Source organism: Macaca thibetana, chromosome 9, assembly GCF_024542745.1.
Source record: "Macaca thibetana thibetana isolate TM-01 chromosome 9, ASM2454274v1, whole genome shotgun sequence".
Classification (NCBI taxonomy): domain Eukaryota; kingdom Metazoa; phylum Chordata; class Mammalia; order Primates; family Cercopithecidae; genus Macaca; species Macaca thibetana.
The window spans coordinates 17,160,032-17,174,365 of record NC_065586.1 but is presented as its reverse complement, the minus strand read 5'-3'; the positions used below and the strand labels follow the sequence as shown (position 1 = coordinate 17,174,365).

The 14,334-nt window shown below is 40.1% G+C and overlaps 1 protein-coding gene across 1 annotated transcript in view; it reads left to right on the top strand.

The window, feature by feature from the left end:
• The window catches only part of TRDMT1 (tRNA aspartic acid methyltransferase 1), a 687,969-nt gene that overhangs the window by 599,222 nt on the left and 74,413 nt on the right, over positions 1–14,334 (top strand). The gene's annotated exons all lie outside the window — the stretch shown is intronic.

The window sequence follows — 14,334 nt, the reverse complement described above, 5'->3', positions numbered from 1 at the left end:
TTTAGATTTATGGTGTACTGAAAGGATTAACTACAGAACCACTGTAAAATCGATTCTGCAGTGGGTAGGAGGAAAAAAAATGCATTTCTTTCTTTCTTTCTTTCTTTTTGGTGGGGGCAAGGGGTACTGCAGGTTACCTGGTATTTAAGAAAAATAATTTAGAGGCCAATGAAGAGCTTCTTCTGACTTCTTCGGACAAGCCTCTTTTAGGCAATATTTTGTTTACCTTATCCCGGTTCGTTCTTGCAAATGGTGCTGCCAAGGTGGAATTACAGGACTCTCTACTGCCCAGCTCGCCTGCTGGGGCTTTCTTTTATTCTCTCTTTCACTGGGAGGCTGCAGGTCATTCCCCAAGAGCATTCCTGGGGCTGGGTGCCCTGGAGGACAAGCCTATGCTCTGAGTTACATCTTGCTTTCTGAGAGCCCTTTATTCAAGCCACTGCTCAGCAAATGTCACCATTGTGAGTTTGCCTGGAACCCTTAGAACGAGAAAGGCGATCTCCGTATGGGAGGAAGAGAGTGTGGAACTCACTTCTACATGCAATGCCGATCCCAGGGCAATGCGGTGGCACTGTCAGGGGACACTTGCGGACTGACTCACTATGGAAAAGGAGGACAAGGCATTGGCACAGTGTGGCACTGTGCCCTGCTGGTGCCCATAGCTGACTCCTCAGGGCTGTGGTGATGTCTCCTGGAATGGGCACCGGTTCTCTTCATCATCTCAGGGATAGGTAGCTCTTCCTTCCAACCTGTCCCCATTCTGAAGTCTCAGGGCTGTGACAGGCTGCTCTCTTGCCACATACATGTTTGTTTGATGCACATAGAGTGTATAAAAGTGTAAGTGTTCTGTAATCCCAGCACTTTGGGAGGCCCAAGCAGGAGGATTGCTTGACATCGGGAGTTTGAGAACAGCTTAGGCAACATAGTGAGACTCCATCTCTAATATATATATATATATATATATGAAACAAAAAAAATTCGCCAGGCATGGTGGTGCACACCTGTGGTCCCAGCTACTTGGGAGACTAAGGTAGGAGGATTGCTTGAACCTGGGAAATTGAGGCTGCAGTGGGCTGTGCACACCACTGCACTCCACCCTGGGCAACAGAGTGAGAACCTGTCTCAAAATAAAGTATATGTATGTACTACACACACATATACATATACACATATACAGCGTTCAATGTGTGCTTCCTGTTAGAAAATACCATTGTTTTTGGTGGGCTGTAAGAGAAGTGAAAGCTACAAAAACACTTTCACTCATTAATGTAGAATTCATGAGACTTAAGAATTCATTTCATTCTCAGATAAGATATACAGTGCCTCAATCAATGGGTGATAGTCATCAGTCAGGGAGATCAATGAATCTGAACTTACATCCTTGAGTGAGACAACTCAGCCTGCTCTCTATGCTACTATGTTCTTAGGTATCTTTTGGGTACACAGACATAGCTTTCACGGGTTTTGTGTTTATTTTTTGATTGCTATGAAAACCTATCTCAGAAGTATTTTTAAGTGCTGGACTAGGAAGCTGCTTTCAACACAGCATGATGTGAGTTGCATATAAATAAAGACATGGTGGTGTAATTCATAGCGCAGGCATAAACACTACCACATCTAAATTACCAACAGTGATTTTGGAATTTGCAAGCTGTCATGATGTCAGTTGAATTGGGTGACTTAAACTGACGGACCAGCCAGCCGTGTGGACAGAAGCTTAGTGGCCTATGGAGGCTTTGGGAAAGCTGGCTAGCCGTGCCAAGAGAACAGCATCTAGCAGGACTGTTTGGATGGAATGTTAGAAAGAAGGAGGAGGGTTGAGTGAGAGGGTGAAAACCATATCAAAACCTAAAATCCATGGAAATACAGGTAATAATAATAGTATAACTACTTTAATGTTGATACCAACTGGATGACAAGCACTGTGTATACATTTAATTTAACTTAACGCACTCACACCCTCCTGCAAGATAGACTTGATCATCCACTTCACTAATGAGGAGTCTAAGATGCAGGCTAACAATTTTCTTGCGGTCGTATGACTAGCAGGGGAGGGAAGAAGGGGACAAGAATTTGAATCGAGGCCTTTCTGACTCTAAATGCACATCTGTTTTCTGTTTGTCTTGATAACAAAATTTTGCTTATTATCAACCAGTTCAATTCACAAATATTAAGTGCTGGACTTATTATTTAGGGACCTACTACGTTCCAGGAACTGAAGAGATGGGATGATTAACACAGATCTTGCTGCTAAGGGGCAGATTTTTAGAAGAATTTGGCAGACAGCTACAACACCATGTTTATGATGTAAAATGATGTAAAAAGCAAAATCAAATGATGTAACAGTGATCGTAATATATAAGAAGGGAGTTTGTTTTCACCTGCATTCTAAAACTTTACTTTCATTTGTGAGTTAAAATTTTTCACGTAGATTCCGTTTTGCCTCTTAGGAGGAATCACATGCGAGATTGGGTTTAGCTTACCTCATGCCCTAAAACCCATGAACCACCGTCGCTTCCCTTGCCAGCTTCCCTGTCTATTCAGGGCAACGCAACCAAACAACAAGATTGGAAACTTTCATCATTGCCACTTTCTAACTCTTCCATCCCAGATCCAATGGGTATCATGCCCCGCTCTTTCTGGATCCATTCCTCTGTTACGTTGCTGTCACTCAGATCCAAGCCATTTCGTACCGCCTTCCTGCAATACTGCAGTTGGCTTCCATTCCTCCATCCTTTTTTTCTCCCACCAATGCATCTATCTTCAAGCCATCACCCCTTTTTCTTTAAAAAATATATATTTTTATATATATATATTATTTATATATATATATATTTAGAGACAAAGGCTTGCTCTGTTGCCTAGTCTGGAGTGGTGCAATCATAGCTCACTGCAGCCTCTTAACTTCTGAGCTCAAGCATTCCTACTGCCTCAGCCTCCCAAGAAACTGGGATTACACGTGTGTGCCACCCATGCCCAGCTAACTTTTTATTTCTTGTAGAGCCAGGATCTTGCTATGTTGCCCAAGCTGGTCTTGAACTCCTGGGCTCAAGCAATCCTCCAGCATTGGCCTCCCAAAATGCTGGGATTACATGCATGAGCCCCCACAGTTGGCAAAAAACTTCCTTCTTTAAACTTCTTGGTGGGAATTGCTCATCTCCTCACTAGAATGTAATCTCCATAAGGGAAGGCAGGAATTTTTCTCTTTTTTGTTCACCATTGTATTTCCAGTGGCTAGAGAAAAGCCAGGCACATCTGTCGAATATATACATTAATACATGGGTAGTTCATAGAAGGAAGAAATAGTGTGTGGGGCTAATATTTACTGGTGCTTATTATGTTTAAGCATTGTGCTAGTCACTTTAGACATGACTGCATTTAATCTTCACAAGGTATCATGGTACACAACTTTTATTCATTTACTCCAAATGTATTTATTGAATATTTGCCATGTACCAGGCAGTCTGGTAGACACTGGGGAAGGGACAAAAGCAGGTATGGCCCAAAGCCTCTTGGAATGTAGTGTTGAGTGTGTATATGTATATGATTCAGAGAGACAATACTCATAAAGAAACAAACAAAATAATTGCAAGTGGTGATAAAGACTGTGAGGAAAACAGAAATTTTGCTGCAGAGGAAGTTGAGGATCATAGTTAACTGGTGGCCTTTGGAAGCTATGTTAAGTATGTATATCCATCCTCATTTCCCACTGTTCCCCCCAGGCAGCAATTTCAGTAGAACCCTAAGCTCCTTCTTATTCCATGAATATAGTACATTTCCCCCACCCTCAGGTCTTTCCTCATATTCCACTCAACAGATAGATGTATTCATATTTTTTTGCACTGCCTGCAATGTATCTTAGTATATTTCAGTAAGTAAGATACTTTTTATGCCTCTAGGGATCTCATAGCCTTGTATAAGGATTAGAAAGCAGATAAAGAGTTGGAATACATAGCAGAATGAGGTAAGTGAGTGCTGTTGCACAGATAGGATTAAATACTGAAGAGTTTAGATGGAGAAATAATCATTGCGGCACTATTCACAATAACAAAGACATGGAATCAGCACAGGTGCCCATTAACAGTGGATTGGATAAAGAAAACGTGGTGCATATACACTGTGGAATATTATATAACATAAAAAAGGATGAAATCATGTCCTTTATAGTAACATGGATACAACTAGAAACCATAAACCTAAGCAAATTAATGCAGCTAAACAGAAAACCAAATACTGCTTGTTCTTACTTCTAAGTGGGAGCTAAACATTGAGTATACACAGAGACAAAGAGGGAAACAATAAACACTAGGGATTCCCAAAGTGGGAAGGAAGGGAGGAGGCAAGGACTGAAAGACTGCCTATCAAGTACTATGTTCGCTATTTGGGCAGCGGGATCATTAGAAGCCCAAACCTCAGTATCACACAACATATCCACGTAACAAACTTGCACGTGTACCCCCTAAATCTAAATTAAAAAAAAAAAAAAACTATAATACTATACCGAAAAATAAGTTACATATTGTTGAGAAAACAAATGATCATATCTACTCGGGGGAGAACAGAAATTGTCATTAGAAAAGATAGTATTTGAAGAATGAGTACAATTTCTACAGCTTCTCAAGGCAAAGAAAGGTTACTCTAGTGCTGACCAAACAGTATAAGCAAAAACTGTGTGGGTGGCAGAGTGCTGAGGACATTTAGGGAACAGGAATAATCCCAGGGTTGCTGGATTACGGAGTATTTGTAGGGGAGAAAGGGAACTGAAAGTTAACGTGGGATTATGCGTTGGACGGGTAAATGCCAGGAAGAGGAGTTGATAATTAATGTGGTGGGCAGTGGGAATGCACTGTGAATTTCAACTGGGAGAAAGACATGCTTGTAGCTGTATTTTAGGATTGGAGAACGAGGCTGATTTGAGGTCTGCTTGAGGTAGATCAAGTGAATGGTAAAGGGAGCCTGAGGCGGAGATGATTTTAGCAATTGTGATATTTAAGGGCGAGAGGATAAGCAAAATCGAGTGGGCTCTGAGCCTTGTGAACAGGGTAATTAAAAGAATAAATGAGGCCGGATGTGGTGGCCCACACCTGTAATCCCAGCACTTTGGGAGGCTGAGGTGGGCGGATCGCGAGGTCAAGAGATTGAGACCATCTTGGCCAACATGGTGAAACCCTGTCTTTACTAAAAATACAAAAATTAGCTGGGCGTGGTGATCTGCGCCTGTACTCCCAGCTACTCGGGAGGCTGAGGCAGGATAATCGCTTGAACCCAGGAGGCGGAGGTTGCAGTGAGCCGAGATTGTGCCACTGTACCCCAACCTGGCAACAGAACAAGGCTACATCTCAAAAAAAAAAAAAAAAAAAAAAAAAAGAAAAGAAAAAAAAAAAGAAAAGAAAAGAAAAGAAAGCATAGATGCCTTCCAGACAGAAATAATAGAAATAATTAGTTGGAAAATTAATTTGAGTTGAAAGACAGTTAATTCAGGTACCTTAACCTGGAAGTATCTTCCCTTCTCTGGTCTATATGAATTGTAGTCTCACGGAGGTGAGCTATAACTGGACAGTGTGGTTTTACATTATCCAGCAGTGGTCCCCAGCTTGTTTGGCACCAGGGACCGATTCCATGAAGACAATTTTTCCATGGACCAGGCGTCGGGGGTGATGGTTTCGGGATGATTCAAGTACATTACATTTATTGTGCACTTTATTTCTATTATTACATTGTAATATATAATGAAATAATTCTACAGCTCACCATAATGTAAAATCAGTAGGAGCCCTGATTTCCATATAATTTCCTGCAATGATATGGTCCCATCTGGGGATGATGGGAGACAATGAGGGATCGTCAGACCTTACATTCTCATAAAGAGCACACAACCTAGATCCCTTGTATGCACACTACACAATGGGGTTCACGCTCCTGCAAGAATCTAATGCTCACCGACCGCTATCAGACCAGGCCCACGGTCTGCAGCATTTCTAAGCACTTTTAATCTGTTCACCTAAAGGATTAAAGTAGACGGTCTTATATTGTCATTTAGCTGCTTTGAGTGAATTAGCCTTGTTCCCACAATTAGTGTAAAATCATGAACTTCATCACGATTCTCTAAAACAGTGTTTAAAACATTAGAAGGGAAAGAAAAAACCACGAAGACACTTTCTGGGAGATATCTTTGAACATGCGAGGGGGAAAGCACAGGTAACAATTCCCTGTAGATTTTAAGTAATTTTCAACTTCATCAAAGTCTAATTCACAGTCTGTGACAGAGGAAAGAGAAGGGGGTAAGTATATAGGGAAAACACAAGAGTTTAATTAACATATGGAGGAGAAATCTAGTGCAAAAATAAATTCCAGCTGATGTTGGACAAAGAACTAACGCCAGATGTTCAGTATTAGTTCACTTGATCAAAAAACAGTAACAACCACAAACAAACAAACAAAAATCATCAATCCAGTTATAAAAACCTCATGTCATTTGAAAGAGCCCGAAATGACATCATCCCAGTTTAGTTACTGGCTGAGTGAGACTACCATAAGAAAACTATCAGGTATTTGCCCAGCGGCCTATAATGTTGTTTTTCTGTTTTTCCTTTTTTTTTTTTTTTTTTTTTTTTTTTTTTTTTTAGAGAGAGAGAAAAAAAGGTTATGCAATTGGCATCTTGGGAATTTACTCTGTCTCCTTTGAGGAGGTCATGTAGTTCCCAAGTGGTAGAAGTTTTTTTCTCAAGATATTTAGGTAAGGGACCTAATAATAATTTTGTTTAATAGCACAATTTTCTTTTTTAACTTTTATTTTAGGTTCAAGGGTACATGTGCAGGTTTGTTATACAGGTAAATTCGTGTCACATGGGTTTGTTGTATGGATGACTTCATCACTCAGGTACCAAGCCCATTGTCCAATAGTTATTTTTTCTTACCCTCTCCCTTCTTCCACCCTCCACCCTTAAGTAGGCCCCAGTGTCTGTTGTTACCCTCTTTGTGTCCATGTGTTCTCATCTTAGCTGCCACTTATAAGTGACAACATGCAGTATTTGCTTTTCTGTTCCTGCATTAGTTTGCGAAGGATGATGGTCTCTGGCTCCATCCATGTTCCTGCAAAGGACATGATGTCTTTTTTTCTTTATTCTTTTTTTTTTTTTTTTTTTTTTTTTTTTTGAGGCAGAGTCTCACTGTCGCCCAGGTTGGAGTGCAGTGGCGTGATCTCGGCTCACTGCAACCTTTGCCTCCCAGGTTCAAGCAATTCTCCTGCCTCAGCCTCCCAAGTAACTGGGATTACAGGTGCATGCCACCACGCCTGGCTAATTTTTGTATTTTAGTAGTGATGGGGTTTCATCATGTTGGCCAGGCTGGTCTCGAACTCCTTACCTCAGGTGATCCACCCACCTTGGCCTCTCAAAGTGCTGGGATTACAGGTGTGAGCCATTGTGCCTGGCAGATGTCATTCTTTTTCATGGTCATTCTTTTTCATGGTTGCATTGTATTCTATGGTGTATATGTACCACATTTTCCTTAACCAGTCTACCATTGATGTGCATATCAGTTGACTAATTTTCTTTTAAAGAACAGAGAAATTTTTAATATAAATTTTTATTTGCCTTTGTGGTAACCTGTGACATTGGAAGGGGATTATTGACCATCTATATAGTCATAATCTCTTTCCTATAAATCTGCGAAATATAATGGAACTGCATCTTACATATTTCAAAACTGATTAACGAATTGACTGATATTTCCAAAAATGGACAATTGGGAGATGCTTCAACTCTGGCATATCACATTCACTCAGCCAGTGAAATGATTTTCTTCAGTATATTAAATGTTATATTTAATTGTGAATATGTTTGATCAACTCAGAGTTTAAAATAAACCTCTCAGGCTTTGGTTTTTGTATATGGCGACAAAGATCAGTATGATTTGCAGAGGTTGGAAATGGAAATCAAAGACAAATTCTAGAAAAAAAATAACACAAAGTAACCCTAAATGAAGCCATGTAGCAAATGGAAGGAAATATAAAATGACATAATGACAATATGCAAGGATGAAAAGATAAGCAAATTCATTAACATTACAATGAGATATAAGTAAAGAAAGACCATTCAGAGTTAACTGTAGCAGAATAAAGGATTTGGCAGCCCTCTTCATAATTCTACCATGACGATTTCTAAACCACTGAATAAGGTTTTGTATTTCTAATTAACTAAGTACTAGAAATATGTTCTCTAATGTGACTCATATGGATATGTGGCATATGGACAAAAAATTCTGGGGTCCTCAAGCTTAATATAGATTAAGTACATGTTCTTTGTAACATAAATTATGAGAAATGGTTCCAATACAATATTGTAATTTACTCAAATAGCATCTGTAGAACTTCAGACAGGTGTGATAGAACACACTGCAGAGATATTTATGTGTTTGATCAGGGTTTTTCTTTTTCTTTTTTTTTCTTTCTTTTTAAGACAGAGTCTCACTCTGTTGCCCAGGCTGGAGTGCAGTGGCACTATCTCGGCTCCAACCTCCACCTCCCAGGTTCAAGTGATTCTCCTGCCTCAGCCTCCTGAGTAGCTGGGATTACAAGCGCCTACCACTATGCCCGGCTAATGTTGTATTTTTAGTAGAGATGGGGTTTCACCATGTTGGCCAGGCTAGTCTCAAACTCCTAACCTCCAATGATCCACCCACCTCGGCCTCCCAAAATTTTGTAGTTACAGGCGTGAGCCACCACACTAGGCCAGGGTTTTTCTTTTGCCAACTCTAGAATGGCTTTCTCAGTCCTTGACTAATACTAGGTCCCTGAGTGAACCCAAAATGATGATCACCAGGCAAACTCTGATATCATTGCTAAAACTGGAGTCTGACCTGGAGAGAAAGGTTAATGGTAACCATAATGATTGCTTTCATATATTGAGTACCTATGACATATGAAAGCAATCATTATGTACTGCCCATGGGTCAACTTATTTAATCCTCATGACAGCCCAGTTTGACATATGAAGAAACTGAGGCACAGAGAAGGTAAGTAGCTTGCTCAAGTTTATCCAGCCACGAAGTGGTAGACCCGAACACAGGACTTCTGGCTCCAGTCTCCACACTCTAAACCTCACCCGTACTGTGGTACTTTATATGCCATGGTAATTTTGTACTACCACTGGAGACGTCCCCAGATCTCTTTAGCATTGTTATCATGATGTTTGTCTCTTTGGTCTACTTTTTTCCTGTTCTGATGCAGCAACAGGACCCATTTTGATTCAGAGAATATGGTGCCCTTAATGAATCATCAAGAAGTCCATAGACAGTTTTAGGGGTTTTCTGTGGAGATCTCATTTCTTAATTCTGACTCAACCCACCCGAATGAATGGATAATTATGGCATTTGAATCTTGCATACAATTAAGTGAATAAAAATGCTTTGCCCCATTTGCTAGTAGAAAAGAAAGAAAACCACATTTTTGGAACACATTACTTACATCAGTTAAAAACAACTTCTCCCTATACTTGCTATTAGTTTGATTTTTAGGGAGATTTATTAACATTTTAGTCCTTCATGGTAGTACTACTGTGCAATCCAAGAATTATGGGGGAGTGTTTGGAAATGAGAGGAGGCTCAGGGAATTATGGGCAGCCAGGATTCTCAAGGCCAAATCCAGACAGCGTTACTCGTAATACATATGTGCTTACTATCCAGTTTTTAAATGTTCTCGTGCAATACTAATCTCATTGCTTTTGTATATCAGATTTTCCTAAGTAGTGCTCATCAACACCAGATTTATTTTAAAATAGAGCATACTTACTGTACTTCAAATGTCTGCAAGGGGAACAGCAGCAAATACCACAGTCCCATGGTAAATATAAGGGAAAAAGAAGGCATATATACGTTAAAAAGTCTAACGAATGGCTCATACCTGTAATCCTAGCACTTTGGGAGGCTGAGGTGAGTGGATCACGAGGTCAGGTGTTCGAGACCAGCCTGGCTAACATGGTGAAACCCCGTCTCTACTAAAAATAGAAAAATTAGCCGGGTGTGGTGGCAGGCGCCTGTAATCTCAGATACTAGGGAGGCTGAGGCAGAAGAGTTGCTTGAAACAAGAAGGCGGAGGTTGCAGTGAGCTGAGATCACACCACTGCTCTCTAGCCTGGGCAACAAGAGCAAAACTCCATCTCAACCGCAACAACAACAACAATAACAACAAAGCCTGATGAAATCCTAACTCAGCAGTGGCACAATTACTTCATAGATTGGATTATTTTGAAAAGAACAAGCAAACCCCATTTGGTGGATGTATTTTGAGTCTTTATTTTATTTTTTTTCTGAGACAGGATCTTGCAATATCACCCAGGCTAGGATACAGTGACTCTGTCACAGCTCACTGTAGCCTGGAGCTCCTGAGCTCAGGCAATCCTCTTACCTCAGCCTGTTGAGTAGCTGGGACTACACACACATGCCACCGTGCCCAGAAAATTTTTTTTTTTTTTTTTGTATTTTGTAGAGACAGGGTTTTGCTGTGTTGCCCAGGCTAGTCTCAAACTCCCGAGCTCAAGTGATCTCTCCTTGGCCTACCCAAAGTGCTGGGATTACAGGCATGAGCCACCGTGACTGCTGGGCCTGTATTTTGAGTCACCGGCTCCCTGCTAGGTGCTAAGGACACAGAAATGAATACCACCGCTCCCTTCCTCTCAGAGGGCTCCCAATCTGCTCCTCTTTTCTCTGTTAAATCATTTTGCCTTTAAGTCTTGCATAATGATGTGGCCACATTGAGACCTAGTTGAATAGTTTCACAATAACTCCCTTAAGTCAGAGGGCCTTGGTGAAATAACATTGACTTTTACTCTGAAATCCATGGAAATGCAAAGTTTACTGTTTTGTTCTCCTTGATAAAATATAGCATAATAACTAGTTGCTGGGTTACTACCTAAAACACAGGCCCCAAACTGCAGCTGGGAAGGACAGTTAGCAATTAAGTAAAGGAAATGACTATGACTAGTGGGTTTGAAACCCAACACACTGCCCATATCCTTCTTAGCACAGGGAGGCATCGATGTTACTTAGGCAACTTTTATCACTAAGGAAGTAGTTTTGGTGACTCATGCTCATACAGAATGACTTATTTCAAGACCTGGGTGTTCAGTAACCTTACCATTATGCTTCTGTTTTCTCCGTTTTGGGCTCAGACATCAAAACTCCCTTTGGATGACATAGATTTATTACTTAGTAGTATATCATGCATTGGCTGTCCCACATTTTGAAATTTAACGGAATCGTGGTGATCAGAATAAAAGGTCAGTATTTCCTACAATATATTGATATGTTAGAGGTAGATCTAACACTTTATTTTCTAAGCAGAAATATTATCTTATTACATATCTTATGAAATGTCTAAGTTGACATTGCTTGCCAATTGTTTTTTACTTAATGTAACAGTGCTGTTTCAAATACTAGTCATTATTTAATAGCTAAAATGGAATGCTGAAGAATTTTATACTATGACATAAAATGCCTTATTTTTTTCCCCAAATATATGAAAAATGGAATTAAAATCTCCACCGAGGGTTGCTATTACAAAAAGAAGAAATCCTAAGGAAATTCATTGGCTAGGTTCTTGGTTCAGATTTACAGCCTACCTGCTTGATGGCCCAACAGCATTTATTTCTTGACAATTGACATATTTTTCTGTGTTAAAAATAGCTGAGAAGTTGTAGAAAAATTAGTTAATTAAAAGAGTTATAGGTTGCTAATGTGTTTGGAGAGCTATATGGAAGAACTTACTGTTGACAGAAAAAGCAAGCCACCAGCCAAGGACCTGAGCTGGCTTCTGGGGTAGTGCAGGAACAATATGGCTTGGGTTCCAGGGTATGCTGGGAGCCTTGGAAGTGCCAGCTTACAGTGTGGTCAGCCCAGGACTTACCTGAATCACTAGTATACCTTTTGTCCTAGTTCCAGAAATCATGCCATAAATCTCAAAATTTGGACAGTGTTACTTGAGCTGTTTTTATTTTGCTTTCAATTGAGTCCCCTTTTCTGGTTTTAATTTTGTAGCTGGAACAGCTTGAAAAAGGCAATGAGTCATGACAAATATTTCTTTTCTTCTCCATATAGAAGCCTTCAATGTGAGGCCCAGGCATTGGGTACCATGTGTGCGATTCATGAGCCTTGGCATCTGAACACTTTTCTGGAAGGATCCATCAAGACAACACATCAGGGATGCACTAGTGAAGTGATTTTCAAAATGTGCTACTCAGACCTATAGCATCAACATCACCTGAGAATTTGTTAGAAATTCCAACTGTTAGGCTCTACTTTAGACCAACTGAATCTGAAACTTGGGGAGTTCATGGGGTCCAGCAATTTGTGTTTTTACAAGACTTACTAGATGATTCTGAGAACCACTGTGCTAGTGAATTGTTACTGTCTGTGGCTACGTAGAATATGAAAAGTAAAGGGTTGGAAAATGGGGAAATTGATGAGTGTTCACTTATGAGGAAATGAAGAATAGATAGAAAAGAATGAGTTAAATTTTGGAATTCAAAAAAGAAGCAATTTGTAAAAGCGAGGAATTTGATTTGTAGGAAAATTGCTTGCAGAATATTTGCTTTCTCAGAGAGGGGCAATCTAGATCACTAGGTTACTGTGAAATATATTGGTATGGTTCTAAAATTCTAGAATAATCTCACTAGTGAGAAAAGGCATACCTTTCCATATTAGGACAAAACTTCAAATCAGGTTTGTAAAATCCTCTAAGATTCTTGTATCCCATTGCCATGGCCAACTTGTTTGTCTCTGGACATCCCAGTTTCTACATCTGAAAACCATATGCATTCCTGCTCACCGTGAATTATCTCATTGAATGAAGCGAGAGATTCAGGATGTGTAAGATCATTTATGAAGCATTTGGATGACCAAGAAATGTGAAGTATAAAGATCAAGAATGATTAATGTAAACACTGGTGGTAAAGAGGTGTTTCCAAGTTGATACCAAAAATGAGTTGCTTATTTCAGTCTCTCTTTGATATATCTGCCTTTTTAGTGCTGACTCTATCATGTATTCACCACTATATGATTTTAAATGAATCACACGTTTAAAGCTTTTAATCTGTTTCCTCAACAAATATATAGTTTTAATAATGTCTACTCACAGGATTGTTGTGAGAATAAAATTGATTCAATTGATTTTCCAAAAAAATGTGGAAATATAGTTTTTAAAAATAAAGCAATACCATTTTTGGATATGCTAGTACTGTGATTGTTATTTTATGTCTGGGTTGAGGAATCCTAAAGGATTGTTGACGTAATGACATCATCCAGGGATTTGGAATAAGAGCATACATCAGCAAGTTTTCTGATTACAAAAAGTAGCTATGTTTACTTTTCTGTCAATTCTCCTTCAGTGGAATGTTTCAATTTTCTCATGAAATGGGGGAGATCCATTTTTTGAGAGCTCTGTTTTATTAAAGAAAGCAAGTCTGGTGGCTCATGCCTATAATTTCAGCACTTCAAGAGGCTGAAGTGGGAGGATTACCTGAGCCCAGGAATTCAAGACCAGCCTGGACAACATAGCGAGAACCCATCTCTATGAAAAATTTTTAAAACTTAGCTGGGCATGGTGTTGCATGCTGTAGTACCAGCCACTCAGGAGGCTGAGGTGGGAGGATCAGGTAAGCCCTGGAGGACTAGGCTGCAGTAAGCAATAAGCTGTGATCATGCCCCTGCACTCCAATCTGGAAGACGGAGCAAGACCCTGTTTGTTTTTTTTAAAACAAAAAATGGCCCGGGTGACTCACACCTGTTATCCCAGCACTTTGGGAGGCCGAGGCAGGCGGATCACGAGGTCAGGAGATTGAGACCATCCTGGCTAACATGGTGAAACCCCGTCTCTACTAAAAAAATACAAAAACAAAATTAGCCAGACGTGGTGGCGGGCACCTGTAGTTCCAGCTACTTGGGAGGCTGAGGCAGGAGAATGGCGTGAACCCGGGAGGCAGAGTTTGCAGTGAGCCGAGATCGCGCCACTGCACTCCAGCCTGGGCGACACAGGGAGACTCTGTCTCAAAAAGAAAAAGAAGAAGAAGAAAAAAAAAAAAAAGGCAAGTTTGATACTTCGTATCCTTTGACCTGAGAAAATATATTTCACATTTCATTCATTCTTTCAGGGAAAAAAGTGGGACTCGGGAGTCAGAGTAGCCAAGCAAAATTTCTCAGCTCCTCTGCTTACTAATAATACTACCTTGGAATAGCCTCATTTTCTTGATATAAAAAATGGAGGTGATAAGAACAGTTGTATGTGCATGAAATGAGAAATGTATATAAAATACATAATCGATTGTCCTAGAGTAAATAACA